Raw genomic sequence first — 18,385 nt, 5'->3', positions numbered from 1 at the left:
TGAGAGAGGTTTCAGGGTCTTGCAGGAAATGCAGGACAGATGGGGTGGGTCAAAAATAAAGAAGCTGGAATTTGGGAGTGCAGACCATCTCATTCCACACATTCCAAGTGACCCGAGTTCTTTTGCATACCCACGTTACATCTGAAACTGATTGCTCATTTGGCCAAGCTTTCCCTTTCCTTCATGTTTGTGACTTCTCGGGCATCCTGAAAAGTGACTGCCATGGCTTAGTGTTGCTGCAGGGGTTGCAGGGAGACACTTCAAAGACTGAGCTCAACATGGGGCTTCCCCCCAGAGCCTTGACTCAAAAGACCCAGTTGTCTCTGGGGCCAGGAGCCTTTCAGCACCTTGAGGAACGCGCTCACCTGAGGAACTTGAGCAGAGGCCGCTGTCAGGGCATGAGGAAGGTGAGAGTGGCTGGTTCACTGAGGCTGTCAGATCAAGTGCCTTTTCCTTTCAAAGGGCAGCAGAAGTAAAAGGGCAAGTGATAAAGAAAGCACACCAGGACACCCATCTCTGAGTAAGTGATAAGGGAGACAAGGAGGGAGACCAGAGCTCTGCAGCTGCTAATTGATGGGCCATTAGGAACGTGCAGGTGTAGCTTTGAAGTGGGACAGGCTGAGCTTTGTAAGTGGCAGGAAGTGACAAGAGGCACAGGAGGATGATGGATGTTTGAGGGGGATCCTGCAGGACTAGGCAAGAGCTGTTAAGGACCGCTTAGGGGCAGGGTCAAAGGTGGGGGGAAAGAGGGGCCTGGGGAGGAGCAAGGGGAGGCAACAGAGAGGAGGAAGGATGAAAAGAGGTACCTGCACCTAATCAGGGGCTGGTCAGTGCACTTGTTGGGATGAGCCCTGTGCCTGATCGCAACAGTCCCCCCTGCCTTCTTATCAAATCCTTTCCTAACCACCCTTCTGTGCAACTTCCCATCTGTGAGTGCCAGTAACTGGAGAGACTGGTGTGAGAGAGAGATGTGAGCAAACAAGCAATGGCCATAGGGATTGTAGGGCTGGGTGCCAGCAACTGGATGGGCCAGGGGGTGTGCTAGCAGTATCAGCAACTGGAGAAGGGGTGACTGGTCACAGGGCCTGTTGGTCTGAGTGCCAGCAGCTGGAGGGACTGGGGTGTAAGCAAGGTCTGAGTGCCAGCAACTGGGGAAGGAAAAACATGTCACAGGCTGATATTACCAAATATTGCCGTACTGGAGAGAGTCAAGTGAGGAGCCCCTTAGAGGATGAACACACTGGAGCATCCCTGGTTTGGAGAAAGGCTGAGAGAGCTGGGCCTGTTCAGCAAAGGCAAAAGAAGTCTCAGGGGAGATCTCATCAACGTGTACAAATACCTGCAGGAGGCTGTGAAGGAGGCGGAGCCAGGCTCTTCCCCATGGGGTCCAGTGACAGGACAAGAGGTATTTGGCAGAAACTGAAACAAAGGAGGCTCTGTCTGAACACCAGGAAACCCTTTTTCACTGTGAGGGTGAGAGACTACGGGCACAGGATGCCCAGAGAGGTTGTGGAGTCTCCATCCTTGGAGATACTCAAAATCCACCCGGATGTGGTCCTTTGCAACCAGCTCTAGGGCACCCTTCTTGAGGTGGGGTTTGGACCCACTGACCTCCAGAGGTCCCTTCCAATTTTACCAGCTCTGTGTTTCTGGAACACGAGGCATGAGGAGGGTCTGAGAGAACTGGCCTTCTTCAGCCTTCCAAAGAGAAGCTTAAGAGAGAGCTTTTTGATGCTTCTGACACTTGGCTGGAGGATGAAGAGCCAGATGGAGCCCAACTCTTCTTGAGCACAGTAATAGAGAGAAAGGCAATGCACACAACCTGGAGGAGCAGAAATTCCTATTAGAAATTTGGAATTGTGTTTTTTTTCATGATGAGGGTGGAGCGTGATTGTAGCTAGATCCCAGTAGGAATGGGACTCTTGCTCCACAGAGTGTTGATTAAAATACCATTAATTGGAGATCGCACAAGAAGGTAAAAGTGGACAGCACGGGTGACGTGATGCCCTTCAGATGCTGGGAACCCCGAGTTATGGAGCATGAGGTGGAGCTCAGGTTGGGGTTTAGCACCTAGTGCAAATCCTGCCTGTGCTGAGACTCGCTGGCATTGTCGTCTGTTCAGTTTTTGTAGGATTTTCTTCGGAATAAACCACTCCTAATTTGTACCGTTGAGCAAAAAGACATTTATATGAGAACAGGGTGCTTCACACCTGGATCAAGAAAAGGACGTGTTTGTGGCAATGCTGCCAAGTTTGCAAAGTGACATCTACAGCTCAGCGCAGCACAGATCTGTGCCTACTCAGGTCAGGTTGATTTAACGATAATGAGCAGTTTGTTACCTCTGCCATGACTGGTGCATGGGATCCCTCTGGAGTTCATGTGGAAAGGGCAGGGGAGTAGGGGTCCCCACCCGCCGTACCCCCACCCCTTCACATGCCCTTTCAGCTCCGGGGCGCAGGGCTACCCTATCCCCACCTCTCACAGTGCAGCACTCCAATGGGTGCCCCATGTGCTCCCCGGGAGTGGGGGTGACCCACTGATCCCTCATCCCTGCTGACCCCTTGTCCTGGTTTCAGCTGGGATAGAGTTAATTTTCTTCTTAGTCTCTGGTATAGTGCTGTGTCTTGGATTTAGTATGAGAATAATGTTGATAACACACTGATGTGTTAGTTGTTGTTAAGCAGTGCTTACACCAGTCAAGGACTTTTCAGGTTCCCATGCTCTGCCCGGCGCACAAGAAGCTGGGAGGGGGCACAGGAAGGACAGCTGACCCAGACTGGCCAAAGGGCTATTCCATACCGTATGATGTCATGCTCAGTATATAACTGGGGCGAGTTGGGCAGGGGGGGAGTGATCGCTGCTCAGGAACGGGCTGGGCATCAGTCAGTGGGTGGTGAGCAATTGTGTCGTGTATCCCTTGCTTTGCATATTATTCTTGTATTATATTATTATTATTATTATTATTATTATTATTATTATTATTATTATTATTATTATTATTATTATTATTACTACAGCTACTACTACTACTACTACTACTACTACTACTACTACTACCACCATTCTATTTCATTTTACTTCAATTATTAAACTGTTCTTATCTCAACCCACGAGTTTTCTGACTTTCACCCTTCCAATTGTGTCCCCCACCCCACTGGGGGGGGAGTGAGCGAGCGGCTGGGTGGTGCTTAGTTGCTGGCTGGGGTTAAACCACAACACCCCTCACCCTTTCCCCTAGAGTAGGAGCAGGTTGGCCTTGTCATCTCTGCGTTTGTGGCATCTAACAGCAGCGCTGGAGCCAGGTTCCTCTCTCGCACGGTGGATTATCCCAGCAGAACAAGACACAGCCAGAACCCCTGGGCTGTTGCACAGCAGGGTTCCTCTCCTATTTGGGGGGTTTTCAGGGAGGGACATTGTTCCCAGGCAGCTGAGGAAAGAAAGGGGAGAAGGGAGTGAAACAGAAGAGACTTCTGTTCCCAGAAGAAAGAGCAACATCCCCAGAGAGCTGAGGCCCCCAGGAGAAGCTATGAAAGCTCGTTGGGGAAGAAACCCCTGACCTCCGAAATGGCCCAGCAGCGGGTGTGCAGAAGAGCAGGGGCTTGTAGCTGGGGAGGTGAGGACTCCACTGTGAGCTGCTTGGGAACAGCCTCTTCCCAAGACTGGGACCCCCGGAGCCCCCAGGAGCCCTCCTTGTGGAAATGTTGAGAAAGGCTTTGGCTGAGGGAGCCACAGGTGTTGCTGCTGGAGGAGGGAGAAACCCAGGAGGAGCCTTTCAGGCACAGGAAGAACAGATCACTTCTCTTCCCCGCTTCTTCCTTTGAGAGGAAGAGAGTCGTTTCTGGCAGCTCTGTTACCTCGGGGCTGGGAGGTGGTTTTCTGACTCTCTCTCACTCAACAAACAGGTGGGTCGGTCTCGCCATGCACCTCGGATATCTCGTCCTCACCGCTTTCCTGGGACAACTGCTGGGTAAGTCCTGGCTTCCTAGAAATGCATACTTCTTCTTTTCCCCAGGAAACCCTTGCCAGCCTTATCAGGATCATGCAGGGAACTACTCTTAAATTACAGGAAAGTGCTGGGAAATGTCACCTCACATTTGTGGTTTTGCACACCTTCTCTCAAGACGCTCTTGCTGTACAAAAGGAGAGAGGAGAGAGACCTCACAGCCCTTCTCCTGCTTTTCTCTCCCCTTCAGTCCACCTCTCCCTGCCTCTCTCTTCTGATCCACAGGATGTCACCATAGGAGACCTGAGCTGTCTCTGCAGCCCCACATTTCTCCCTTTCCAATGCAAAGTAGCAGAGTTTGTCAAAGCTGCCCCAGGGACTATAAAGCTCTCATCCCATTGACATTCATAGGCTGTCCCATTCTGTCTCCTGCCTGGCACATACCTGCCATAGCTTCCAGTTTTCTCTTGGTTCACAAAACAGCCAGGGCTCCCTCTTTTCAAGCTCAGCTGTGTGTATGCTCAGGGAGCTAGGAGCCCTCTGAGATGACAGGGCTGGGGAAGCAGGATGGATCTTTTTGCCCTAGCTCCACGGGCACCTCAACAAGCTGGAGGGGAGCTGGTGCCAGCACACACACTCATGTTAGGCATGACAGGCTGTTCCCTGGTTCTCTGGGCGGGAGGAGAAGGAGCAGGGAGCAGGAGCAGGGAGCGAGCACAGCTCTCCTCAGGGTCCACACGGGGCTGAGAGCTCTGAGCTCCTGCCCAAAACAACTCTCCACCTGCCTGTCCCCACGCCTCAGGAATTTACTGCAGGGCAAGGGACAGGGAGCCTTCTCCACCAGGGTTTTGCATCCACTCCTGGTTTGCTTCCCAGACCCCTTCCCTGCACAGCTGCTGACCCTTGCTTTCTTCCAGGCACCGTGGGGCAGAGCACCGTCACCCAGCAAGGAGGACAAGTCACAGTGAAGCCGAGAGACACCATCCAAACAACCCGCACATAGCAGACCTCCAGCTCTGGGGGTTTGCTCTGGTACCAGCAGACAAAAGGCCAGACTCTCCAGCTGGTCTCGTGTCAGGCAGCAGCTGGCTCCAAGCAGAGCGGCCGTCTCACCGCGTTGCTGAACACCGCGGGGAAATACAGCCTGGAGGAAGTCGAGGTCTCTGACAGTGCCTTGTACCTCTGTGCTGGGCAAGACCCCCTGGTGCAGGGAGCTTCCTTGGCCGTGCAACAAGGCCGGGGAGGGCGGGGATGTGTCTGTGCAAGGCTGATCCTGGGTGCAGGGGCCCTCAGCTCTGCCCTGGCAGCACTGCTTCCCCTGTGCACCCAGGCATCTGCAGGGCAAGCTCCTCTTTCTGAAACCTGCCAGTGCTGGTGGCTCTGGAGATGGCTGATCCTGACTGTAGGGCAGAGCCTGCTGGGAATCAGGATGCCAGGGGCTTGCTCTCAGCCCTGCATAACCAGTGTGAGTAAAATCCTGTGAGCCCAGGACTAATTAAGTACATCAAGCACTCGCCAGCCGCATTCAGAGGCCCCTAGAGCACATTTTAGTAGAGATTTGTGGGCTTCTTTGCTCTAGTCAATCAAGCGAAAAACGGGCTTTGAGTCAAGCCATCAGGTTCTCTCCAGATGCTCAGCCAGTCCAAGTGCAAAGTCTGTGCCTGAGGGGCAAAGCAAATCACACAGAACAGCCCCAATTGCCAAAGGCCCAGGCGCTCTGCATGGTGGTAACTGCCCTGGTTTCCGCTGGCCAGACCAAATTCCTGGACAGGCATTTCTAGGGAGAGACAAAGCAAGGCAGGCCACTGGCTCTGGAGCAGCCTTCCTCACTTCCCAGGAACAGTGCCTTTGTGGTGGGTTGACCCTGGCTGGACGCCAGGAGACCACCAAAGCTGCTCTATCACTCCCTCTCCTCGGCTGGACAGGGGAGAGGAAATATAATGAAAGGCTCGTGGGTGGAGATACGGACAGTTTAATGAAAGCATTGGTAAAGGCCAGGTGCAGAAAAGCAAAAGGAAGACAAAAAGATTTTATTCTCTACTTCCCATCAGCAGCGATGTCCAGCCAACCCCTGGGAAGCAGGGCCCCAGCACACATAGCTGTTGCTCGGGACGACCAACACTGTAAAACAACGAATGCCCTCCCCTCCCCCATTATCGTAGCTTTTATCACTGCGTGGACGTCATACGGTATGGAATATCCCTTTGGTCAGTCTGGGTCAGCTGTCCTGGCTACATCCTCTCCCAAGATACAGCCGTGATGCTGAACGAGCACTGCTCAGCAGCAGCCATAACACTGGTGTGTTACCAACACCCTTCCAGCTATCAGTACAAAGCACAGCAGTATGAGGTCTATGGGGAAAATTAACTTCATCTCAGCTGGGCCTTCCAAGGGCCCACAGCACTGTGTCCCACACTCCCCGTACCAGAGTACGGAAAGGTGAAGAACTCCATTTTGCCTCCATTCTGATCACCCTAGACTAACACCTTGCTCACTGAGCGCTTGGGAGAGTGTCCACAGAGGGAAGGACACCACAAAGAAAGAGGCTGGGCTGCAGCAGAACTTCCATGACACAAAGGACGAAAACAAAGTCACTCCGAGTGGAGTGCCAGCATGAAGAGAGCACCAGCGAGAGTCGAGATGTGGTGCCCTTTGGCTGTAGCAGAGTTGCTGCAGGGCGTCCCTTGGCTTGCACTGAGGAGGGAAGGGTGCAGCAGATCCCCCCTAGAATGGCGTGGGTAGGCCAAAGGGGATCAGAAGGCAACAAGGAGGTGGGAGGGAGAGGAGAGAGCAGAAGGAGAGGAAGGCAGACATGGGCTGTGCTTCCAGGCTGATCCCTTCCAGCAGTTGCATGTGCTTCTACACACTTGCACACTCACACTTGCATGTAGATACATATGCACATGCTCATGTACAAGCACACAGACATACACAGGCACGTCTGCACAGACAGATGCCCATACACACACGTGCGCACCGACACCACACACACTTACTTGCTCACCTGCAAAACTGTGCGTGTACACAACCACATGCACAGACACACACAGAAATGCACTTGTTCACACACACCCCGGCAGACACTCACTCTCACATGTGCATTTGCAGATGAACATACAAATGCAAGCACCCAGGCACAAATACGCCCACAGGCACAGCCAGATGCATATGCACATGAGGAAGCACAGCCTCTCCCCACACGCTGAAAACCTGGACTGCACCGGCCACCTCTCTGCCTCTGTGCCCCTGACAACTTTCCACAAGTCCTTGAAAGCCCAGTGCTAAGAAGGTAAATCAGGCACCAGCCATCCATGGTGGATTTCATGACAGCAGAGGGCTTTGGGGCTTTTGGGGGTTGGACAGAAGTAGTTTAATCGATTGTGTTCTCATTGCAGGAAAGAGAGAAGGTGTACTGGGGCCCAAGCCACAGGGTCTTGTTTGAACATTCAGCCCAGCCACCTGCAAAGTCTGTGCATGAGAGACAAAGCTCTTGCTGCAGCTCCAGGGGTTCCCACCTAACAACTCAAAGGAATCCCAAAGTCTGACAAGATGCAGCCCATCCCTGCTGATCAGCGTAGGGTGGTTGTGGAGGTCTGGGACCTGTTCCAGCTTCAATGCAGGGAGAGGTGCTGCCCTGACACGCTCACACGGGAGCCAAGGGTGGTGCGTCTGGGGTGAGCCACATGCCCTGCAGCTGCAAAGGCTGAGGCCGGGACGCCAGAAAGGAAGCTGGCCTGATGAAGTTGCCTTAAGATAAATACCCTCTCTTCAAAAGCCAAACCAATATTAAGTAGCAGGTGGCATCAGGAGAAGACTTCAAACCGCCTGAGCCAAGCCCTGGCATCCGTCAGTTAACCTGGCTCATTAGAGCACATGGAGCAGCACTGCTGAGAAGTCTGTCTCCTCATCTGCTTTTAGCACTGGAGCAGCCTCCAGAGCCACAGGAGTCCTGGCAGGAGGGTGTGCCCAGCACTGCACAGGCACCAGGAGGACAAGCCTGGTGCCCTGAGAGCCTCCCAGAAGGACTGGCATTTTCCAAGGGTCCTCACCTGGCCTGGAAAGCTCCCGTTCAGCTCCCCCCACCTGTGACCTGCCTCCCTTGGAAGGAGTCCAGCTCCTGGCTGTGCTCTGCAAGCGCAGCATCAGGAAGCAAGGTGCCAGCCAGATGGGCTTGGTAGAAAGCTTCTCAGAAAGCAGCTGCAGCATTGCTTAGGCTAAAGCTGCTGCTGCTGTTGTTAGCCACCAGGCAGCCATCATAGATGTGTACCGTGTGTGGAAAAAGCATGGGCATGTGTCAGGATTTTGCATCGTTGGCTGGTGAGCTCAGCAGTTGCTGCTGTGATGGACCATTACCCCTTGTCCTCTCACTACAGCATCCCACTGGGGGAGGGAGCTAGCACCTCTGTGGTGCTCAGTTGCTGGCTACTTTTAAACCACGACACGGTTTTAAACTGAAAGAGGGTAGATTTAGGTTGGACAGAAGGAAGAAATTTTTTACAATAAGGGTGGTAAGACACTGGAACGGATTGCCCAGAGAAGTTGTGGATGCCCCATCATTGGAAGTGCTCAAGGTCAGGTTGGATGGGGCTTTGAGCAACCGGCTCGAGTGAGAGATGTCCCTGCCCATGGCAGGGGCGTTGGACTAGATGGTCTTTCGAGGTCCCTTCCAACCCAAACCATTCTATGATTCTATGATTTGATGACAGCCGCAGCCATGCCTGCCGTGGGGGTCTGCTGCTCTGCTCACCGGGACCACCTTGCCCCACCCAGCCCTGCCCGGCCATGGGCCCCGGGGAGGTTCCCCTGCCACCAGGCATTGTCAGCAGCATCAGTACTGGCACCAGCATCAAGCTTTGTCATCGGAATCGGGCTTCTTCCAAGCTTCTCCATCGTTTCCCCCAAGGGGATCTATTCCGGTACTCGGAAGCCATCCCGCACAGTCAGGAGCTGGAGTTCAACACAGACATGAGATGAGGAAGCAGATGTGGCCAAAACCTTCAGGTTTTCTCCATAGGTTCCAGAGCTATGCTAGTAGGCTGTTGTAGAGGATTTCCCTCCACACCAAATGGAGAGCATTTTGGTGTGCAGGAGAAGTCCTGGAGATAGGATGAAAGCTTGTACACACCTTGTAAAGACACATTTGCCAAGATCGCCTCTCAGAGACAGCCAGGAGGAGAATTGCTATGTTGCCAGAGAGTTTTCTGTCCAGCTGGTCCCCAGGAAGCCTGCACAGCTCTACTAGCTGACTCAGATGTTCAAAGTCTGAGTTCAAAGTCTCTTGAGCTTCAGAAGCAGAGAGAGAAACCCGGTTTCTGCAAAGGCAGAGGCCCCTGTCTTGAACTGGCAAAGGATCCCTTCTCCAGCCATTCCTCAAATGGGCTTCCAAATGGCCAGACTGCATGCTTGCCTCTGTGATGGTGCCTTTGGAGCTCAGGGCAGCACAAGCAGCCAGGGGTTCTCCATGTGGATACCCGAAGGGATGGATGGAGCCTGTCTGTAAAGCAGAGGGCAACATCATGCTGTGGGTAATGGTTAGGCTTGGTCTGTGCCTCCCCAGCTTGTGTGCCAGTGAGGAAAGCTGTTGAGATGTGTATGGGTGCGACTTCTTCAGGCAAGCCCATGCCCATGGACTTGGGACACAGGAGTGGATACTCAGCAGAAGTATCCTACCTGCTTGTCTTGCTCCTATGCTTCCCTCAGCATCCACTGGGGGTTGTTGTTGGAGGGAATGGCTCTTGGCTGGAGGCCTCATTGCTCCTGTGATTTATTCCCTGACCAAATTAGCCCAAGGAGGGAAAATCCTTTTCTTGCCTTGCATCTCGGAATCGGCTGAATGTCAAGCCTGCAATATCAGACTGTTCAGAGACATGGATCAGTCTTTGGGAGCTTATAGAAAGTGAGACGGAGAATGAGTCCAGTGAGAAAGCTGCTGAAGTGATAGCTAGATGGATACGGAGGCAGGCAAAGTTGAAATACCTTTCTGGCTCTACAGATCACACGCAGAAGGAGTCCGTGCTGCAGTTCCCACCAGAATTGACCATCCAGGTAGGACAGAAGAAAAAAGGACTTTTCTCCAAAGGCCTGAGGCAAGAGCAACGCGTTCCTCTGGGGACAGGCACCTTTCATCTCCTGATGTAGCTTGGACCGTGTTGGAGGCAGAGGTTATAGGTGAGACAGCTGGGAAGGCAGGGGATGCCTGGTGGCCAGTGGCTGAAGGTGAGTCAGCAGTGTGCCCTTGGGGCAAGGCAGACCAGCTGCACTCTGCGACCTCTTAGCAAAAGTGCAGCCAGCAGACCCAGGGAAGTGATCCTTCTCCTCTCTTGATTCACTCATGAGACCGTGCCTGGGGTCCTGTGTTCAGTTTGGGGCTCCTTGGTACGGAGGAAAGGTACTGACATGTGGGAGTGAGTCCAGTGGCAGCCTCCAGGGCAGTCGCAGGGCTCCAGATGCAATTTGGAAGCTGGGAAATTCTACTTAGCTAGTAGAAACTCCATTGATTTCTAACCTTTTTTTGACCCTGAATATTCTCAAGTACTGGAATGCACTGTCCACAGATGTTGTGCAGGCTCCGGCCTTGGAAGTTTTCAAGCCTTGACAGACACAGCGCTGACCAGCCTGATGTAACGAGACCTGCTCTGAGCAGGGACTTGGAATGGGGGATCTCAGCTTCCCTCCTTTTCACTATGGCTTCTGTGGTTGTTCTGCACATGGCTTTGGAGAGGAAATGGGCAATGCAGGAGGCGGGGGCTGTTTGGGCAATGGTTCCTTGCTCTTAGCTTGATGTCTTTCTCTCCTGCACATTGCTTCTTCAGGTATTGCTGCAGGCCTGTCTCTTAGAACAGCTGTTCCAGGATGTGTCCCTCAGAGGTCAGAGTCCAAAGTAAGATGAAAAACATCAACAACATGCCATCTGGCAAGAGTCCTTCCTGGAATTGCATGATTCTAACAATTTTGGAGCATAGTCAGAACCACCCTGTGCACCCTCCAGCTGGTGCGTGGCTGTGTGCTGGGATGTGGAGGACGTGCTCTTCCTAGTGCACTCTGTCCATCCTTGGAGCCCTCATTCTCTCCCTCGTGGACTTCCCCCAGCCCTGCCTCATTTCTTCTGCAGTGGCACCACGCTGCACAGCTCTATCCAAGATCTCAGTGGGGGAGCAGACCACCAGGCAGAGGTGGTCAACAGGCCCTGCCGGGAGAAGAGCTGGCCTTGGGGAAAGCTGCTTCATGCCTGGGGGAAGGCCAGGCACCAGCGAGCAGCCGTGGGGGCTTGGGCACTGGCTGCTGTCCTTGGGGTGCCCTGTGTGGTGGGAGCTGGGGGGGTGTGAGGGAGGCACGAGGGCCCTGCTGTGTGGCCTGAGCAGGCAGAGTTCCACATCAAAGTGGGAGGTGCCTTAGCCCTGCCCATCGGTGTTATTGCTGGGCTGTGCAGGGAACTGTTTGGGGGGTGAAGGGTGGAGCGGTGACCTCTCCTTGCTACCCTTGCCCTTGGGCCATGCCCCTTCATTCTGGAGACAGGTGGGAGGATGAGGAGGAGAAGATCTGGGGCTGTTGTAAAGGCTTTTCCATCACACCAACCCAACTCCTGCATCCTTTGGGGCCATCTTCTGACTGAGCTGCTTTTCCCAGCACAGGGCTATCCAAAGCAGGCCAATCTCCCTTCTGCACAAGGGAGATTGCATACCTCTCAGAGCCTCCGGCAGCACCAAGCTCCCCACTGAGGGACAGCAGTGGTTGGGCTCCCCATCTGCAGGACATGCTCTGAGGCCAAGGGGCATCTGAGGAGAGATGCCAGAATGCAGGGCCTGATGGCCACTGGCTGTGGAGGAGCTGAGGATGTCTTCCTCAGCTGCAAGAGACAGGGATGGGAAGGGACCCACTGCCCTGTGTTTGCTTGTTCCCTCACCTTACCCCCCGACAGCCAAGGCAATACCTTTCTTCCTTGGCAACTCAAGGCAACGTCCACCAATAAGAGGAATATGTGGAGGCAGAGGCTGTGATGCAGAAAACTTCAATGCCTGTCAAGAAGGAAATGAGTTCCCTTAGAGAGGAAGCTGGTGGTGGTGGGAGATCACTGGCAGCTGCCGAAAGTCTGTGCCCATCACCCACAGTGGAGATCCCACAGGGCATCCATCGGTGTCTCCCATGGAGGGAGATGGGTCAGAAGAAGAACTGAAGAACAGAAGAACAGAAGAGAGGAAAGAGATGGGAGAGAGTGGAAGGCAAGCAAGTTACTCCATGTTTTCAGAGAGGCCCAGCTGCACCTCCTCCGGAAGGGCAGCACTGCATGCTCAGCTTCTCCAAAATCGATGGCCAGGAGCTCTGTCCTCAGTCCAGAATCTAGGCCCGGATTCCTTGCTCCTTCTCTGGATTGTCACCAGTGGCTTTAGCAGGGGGGGCACCTTTGGCCACAGTTGCGGCTGGAAATGCCAGAGAGGTCACAGCACCCAGAGGTGATGGGCACTCCCTGAGAGCTGAGGATGCTGCCAACAGCAGCGGAGGTGGAGGATCCCACAACGGTGTTCTGTGGGAAGGAGCTGAGGATGGGTCCGGGCAAGGTCACCACCACAGCAGGAGGCTCAAGGACGACGGTGGAGTTCTGGCACTGCCTGACACAGGGCTCATTGCAGCTGTTGGCCAGCGGAGTTGGACCACAGGGCTGGCAGGGCAGACACTGGTTGTAGCAGGACATGTCCTGAGGGTGGAGGTGCACCTGGGGGAGAGTACAGGGAGGAATCAGAGCACAGGCACATGTGAGGAGCAGTCTGCCAGGAGTCCATCTCCCTACCACGAGCATTTCAAAGGCGCCTGCTGAGCCAGGAGGTAGAAACGAAGCAGTGACGCAGAAGGGTTTCTTGGCCTCACCCAGGCATGGTCAAAGTGTCACTAAGCCCAAAGAGGCTGCTGCCTACTTCTTCAATTAAGAGCTCACTCAGCCAATCACTCTCGGAGTCAGACCTTCACCTGTCTTCAACCCCTCATGACAACCTAGCATAGGATGGGGGACCACACATCTGCAGGAAGAGAAGAGGAGATGGGGCAAGAGCTTCAGACTCACCTGGTTCCTGAGGAGAAAGAGGTGACAGAAGGGGATGAGGGAGCGAGGAGCTGGGCTGGCTTTTATGGTGGCCCTGACCTGCCCCAGGCCCACACGTAGCTTCTACGCAAGTGGCAATTTTCCAAGGTGCTCATGACGAACGGAAAACATCCCGGCTAATGACATGGGCTGGGTGGTTGTTTTCCAGGATGCTCCCTTTTCATTTCCTGGCTAATGCCATACTCGTTGCCTCACAGAAGCTTCTTCTGAGTGCTGGTCTTGAGAGGCCCCAGGTTTTCTGGGGCAAGAATGTGTCAGTGCCAGCAGAAGGCGCAGCTCAAGTCCTGGATGGGTCTAATGCAAGGAAGTGATGTTGGCCTGGGGCAAACTGGTGGGGTTGCCTGGGTTCACATTGACAGGAAGGGGCCCAGCTGCTCCCAGCCCTACAATCCTTGGCTGGTCACCCAAGGGCTTCCCTGGCTGAGGATGTGCTCTGTCTTTCTCTTTCCCTCCCTCTCTCCCAACTTGCTCCACTCTTCACTTGTAACCACCTTCCCAGCCAGGTGGGCTGCACTGCTTGCTTCCAATTCTCTTCCTCCTAAACGCTCTCCATACGCCTTTTCAATATCTCCAAGGAGGGAGAAGCCACAACCTCTCTGAGCAATGCATGCCAGTGCTCGGTCACCCTAACCAGTAAAAAAAGTGTTTCCTGAAGTTTCAGACACAGGCTCCTGGGCTTCAGCCAGTGCTCATCACCTGTGGTCCTGTCACTGGGCACCTCTGAGAAGAGCCTGGCTCCATCTTCTTTGCACCCTCTCTACTGGGTTTGTCTGACGAGGTTTTGGTAGCAGGGAAGCCACAGAGGTGTCTTCTGGGAGAACCTGCTAGGTTCTCTCATGTCTGAGAGGGCCAATGCCAGCTGGCTCCAAGATGGACCCGCCACTGGCCAAGGCTGAGCCAATCAGCAATGTTGCTAGTGCCTCTGGGATAACATCTTTCAGACAGGGGAAAAAACCTGCTGTGCAACAGCAGCTGGAGGAGAGGAGTGAGAATATGTGAGCGAAGCAACTCTGCAGACACCAAGGTCAGTGAAGAAGGAGGGGGAGGAGGTCCTCCAGGAGCTGGGGCAGAGATTCCCCTGCAGTCTGTGGTGAAGTCCATGGAGAGGCAGGCTGTTCCCCTGCAGCCCATGGAGGATAACGGTGGAGCAGATATCCACCTACAGCCTGTGGAGGATAACGCTGGAGCAGGTGGATGGGCCTGAAGGAGGCTGTGACCCCCTGGAGAGCCCATGCTGGAGCAGGCTTCTCATAGGTCCTCTGACCCCGTAAAGAGGAGTCCACACTGGAGCAGGTTTGCTGGCAGGACTTGTGATCCCATGGGGGACCCAAGCTGGAGCAGTCTGTTCCTGAAGGACTGCACCCTGTGGAAAGGACGCACGCTGGAGCATTTAATGAAGAACTGCAGCCCTTGGAAAGGACTTACATTGGAGAAGTTCGTGGAGGACTGTCTCCCATGGGAGGGACCTCACAGTGAAGCAGGGGAAGAGCATGAGGAGGAAGGAGTGGCAGAGAGGAAGCGTTATGAACTGACTGCAACCGCCATTTCCCATCCCCCTGTGCTTCTTGGGGGAAGGAGGCAGAGAAAATTGGGGGTGAAGTTAAGGCCAGGAAGAAGGGAGGGGTGGGGGGAAGGTGTTTTAATATTTGGTTTGATTTCTCATTATCCTACTCTGATTTGATTGGTAATAAAGTAAATTAATTTCCCCAGGTCGAGTCTCTTTTGCCCATGACAGTAATTGCTGAGTGATCTCTCCCTGTCCGTATCTCGACCCACGAGCCGTTTGTTATATTTTCTCTCCCCTGTCCAGCTGAGGGAGGGGAGTGACAGAGCGGCTTGGTGGGCGTCTGGCATGCAGCCAGGGTCACCCAACCACACCCTCCCTTCCGGTGTTTATACATGTTGATAAGATCCCCCCTGAGACCTCTCTTCTCGGTGCTGAACAGACCCAGCTCTCGCAGCCTTTCCTCCTAGCAGAGATGCTCCCCTTCATTCATCATCTTTGTGCCCCTTCACTGGGTTCTCTCCACTACTTCCATAGCTGCCTTCTACTGGGGAGTCTAGAACTGGAACCAGTAGTCCAGGAGTGGCCTCACCAGTGCCCAGGAGACGGGAACAATCATCTTCCTCCCCCTTCTGGCAACACTCCTCCCCATGCAGCCCACAACACTGCTGGCTTTCTTTGAGGCGAGGGCACATTGCTGGCTCATTGTCAGCTTGGTGTCCAGCAGGACAAGCCAGGTCTTTTTCTGCAAAGCGGCTTTAAAGAGCTGGGCAGTCCCCAGCACATCCTGATGCATGGGCTTGTTCCTCCTCAGGTGCAGGACTTGGCCCTTCTGCTTGTTGAAGGGCAGGAGGTTCCTGTCAGCGCATTTCTTGACCTCACCTCTTGAGGTCCCTCTGGATGGCAGCCTGATCCTCTGCTCAGCATGGGGCTTCTGGTAAAGCAGGGATGGGCTCTGTGGAAAAAAATTATCTGGTGCCTGCAAAGCAGCTGGAGCAGCTACAGGTGCTGCCATTACCCAGGGAAGGCATGAGGGCTGGCACAGTCTACTCTTGGGATGCTGAAAGGAGGGACATTCTCCAGAAACCACGTCTGATGGCCTACATGAAAGCTAACACCTATAGAGCTGCTCTTCGGAAGCACTTGGTGCACAAGAAGCAGAGTGGTCAGGAAGAGAGGAAAATAACTGCTGCTTTTCCAATGGAAAACAAGACAGAGGTGGAGACGTCCCTGGAGACTCCTGAGGACTCCAGCCATGTTGTTCAGGAAGTGCCTGATAGTGTGCACCCATGGTACTGGAAGAATGTGCAAGTGCTCCAAGGTCAACTAGGGCAGCACAAGCATATTTCTCCTTGGGAAAACCAGAGAAGCTTTGTGTACAGAGAAGGAGGCATGAAGGGGTCCAGCCTGCTTGATTTAGTCCAATGTATCCTTCAGTCTTGCGGCCCATCTAGCCTGAGAACACCTAGAGACTGGAATGTTTTTCTGGCAACCTGTGATGAATGTGCCATCTTCTGTCCTGGGACAACAACCAGGTGGTCTGGGAACAGCTACAAGGGACTGAGGAGGGCTGAGAAGCATCCCACACACCACCTAATAAGATCCACTGGCGCACCCTGAAATGTTTACTGTTGAAACAAAAATATTCATCGAATTATGGAATCATATGATGGTTTAGGCTGGATTAACTCTTGAGACTTTACTGTCTGTAGGGTCCATGTCAACAACATGTTGGGGCAGGCTGGGCTGGGCTGAGCTTCAAGAGCACACACTCAGCCTTGCCCTTGGGTTGTAAGTTTTCCTTACAGAACACATTTCTGAAAAGCGCTAAAAGCGGTGCTGGTCTGGGTCTTTGGAAACATATTTTGCGTAGCTGTGGTCATGGGGAAACCTCCATCTTCATATTTGACCAAACGCATCAGCATCTGACCATTCTGTCCTCGATTGTTAGAACAGAGTTTTGAAATCTGTTCAGAAGGTAATCCCTTGTTACGGTGATGTGGGGTCCATAGGCCATGGAGGGGGGGAGATGCTGCAGTTGTTTCCTCTGGAAAGCAATATCCGTAGCATTGTGTTTTAAACAGGCTATGGTGCTTTCAGGAAAGAGAGCACCATTGGGAAGATAACCCCAGGAGTCAAAAATCTCTGTGTGGTTCTGACCTGCTGTCACGGATGAGTGGTTAGGTCGCTTAAAGAATTACTGTCCCGGATATTTGCAAAAAGCGATTTTAATAGAAATTTCTAAAAGTGTCATTCAACAAAGTTCAATGGCAAGGTTCACTCTATTACTTATTCAATGAATGGAATGTATATAAGGAAAACCAATGGAGGTAGAAGAGAATTGGAATGATGTATACAGAGACTGAAAAGACAAGGGGGTAAAGGAGGCCCTCCCGTGGAGTCCCAAGGTTCAGAATGGACCCCCTCAGAGAGCAGCCTAGGTGGGGCTGGACCCAGACTTCACCTTAGACTTGATCTGCGGTTAATGTCTAAGGATCACATCTGCCTAGCAGCAGTTTAAGGGTTATTCACAGTTAAAGAGAGAATCACAGGACTTTAGCACCAATTAATCATTGGTTAATTTTGCATTTCCAAAGTGATTCAATAAGATTTACTACAAGTTTTGAATTGATTCACACAAACACAGTATGCATCAGGGCCTGCTTTCACCCAAGGGGGTGTTGGATGCACAGGGACAGGGGAGTCCAGTGTGTGGCCTGCTGTAGCTGATTCCACTCCTGACTTGTGAGCCCCTCAGCTCCACACATGTAGGCAAGAGGTGGGCCATGCCAGATGCTGTGCTGAAGGGTGAGAGGGCTGCACGGGGAAGCTGGCCCTGCTGCCTGTACCAAGGTCTACACCCCATGTCCCCTAAAGCGGCTGATGGAGGGAAGGGGCAGGTGCAGTAGGGCCTGTGGGCCATCCCTAAAGCTATTTACCCATTCCTAACTCCTGCCAGCCTTTGGCAACATAGTCTTCTGAGCCTCCGTGCCCAGCACAGCTCCACCCAAGAGCAAGAGGAGCACTCTTCCCCAAGAGCTTGTGGGACTGCTGACCTCCCTGGGGACTCCCACATGCCCATGGTTCCTCTCTGGAGGACAGCAGTTGTCAGGATTCCTGTTCACATGACGTGCTGCAGGGCCGAGAGGGTAGTTCTGAGCAGAGAGGCAGGGAACAAGTCAAGGACTGATGGCCGTTGGCCGTGGAGTAAGGAGGGATGTCTTCCTCAGCTTCAAGAGGCAGTGCCTCTTTCAGAGGACTCGCTGCAGTGTGTCCCACCCTCCAATGCCTCTAGGAGTGAGGAAGGGTCCCCTTGTGTCCCCTCCTAATTTCCCCCCAAAGCAATGGCTTTCTCCCTCGGCAGTCAGTATGCAGGTGGAAAGACAATCCACGGGACAAAGACGGGGTTGCAGCAATTCTTTAATGAGTGTAAAGAGGGAAATGAGGTCAGTGCAAGTGGAGGCCACCAGTGTGGGGAGGAGCAGGAGGAGCCAAGAATCTGTTGCCCTTTTCCTGTGGCAGAGTTCCCACAGGGCATCTGTCGACGTGCCCGGCAAAGGCAGACAGGCAAGCAGGTCATTCAAGGCTGGTTTCTGGGGTCCTCGCAGCAGGCTTTGAGGGGAGCACAGGACAACAAAGAGAAGAGAGCAAACGGGTGAGTGGAAGAGAGGAAAGGTAGACATTGGCCATGTTTTCCGAGAGCCCAGGCTGGTCCCTTCCAGTCTGCCCTTGCAGGGCAAGCCAGAGATGGTCAGCTGCTCTTAATGGCACAACGTTTCATCGTCTGTCCAGCATCATGCTCTGAGTTCCTGGAGGTCCTTATCCGAGGCCGTTGCAAGCACTT

General features: G+C 53.4%; 1 pseudogene; it reads right to left on the bottom strand.

The window, feature by feature from the left end:
- Positions 1-12,326: 12,326 nt before the first annotated feature.
- Positions 12,327-12,632, bottom strand: LOC148052679 (feather keratin Cos2-3 pseudogene; annotated as a pseudogene).
- Between the last annotated feature and the right edge of the window lie 5,753 nt (positions 12,633-18,385).

This window comes from Nipponia nippon, unplaced genomic scaffold (assembly GCF_047370975.1).
Source record: "Nipponia nippon isolate SJK-2023a ecotype South Korea unplaced genomic scaffold, ASM4737097v1 scaffold_45, whole genome shotgun sequence".
Lineage (NCBI taxonomy): Eukaryota > Metazoa > Chordata > Aves > Pelecaniformes > Threskiornithidae > Nipponia > Nipponia nippon.
The sequence above is the reverse complement of the archived record's forward strand: the minus strand, read 5'-3'. Positions and strand labels throughout refer to the sequence as shown.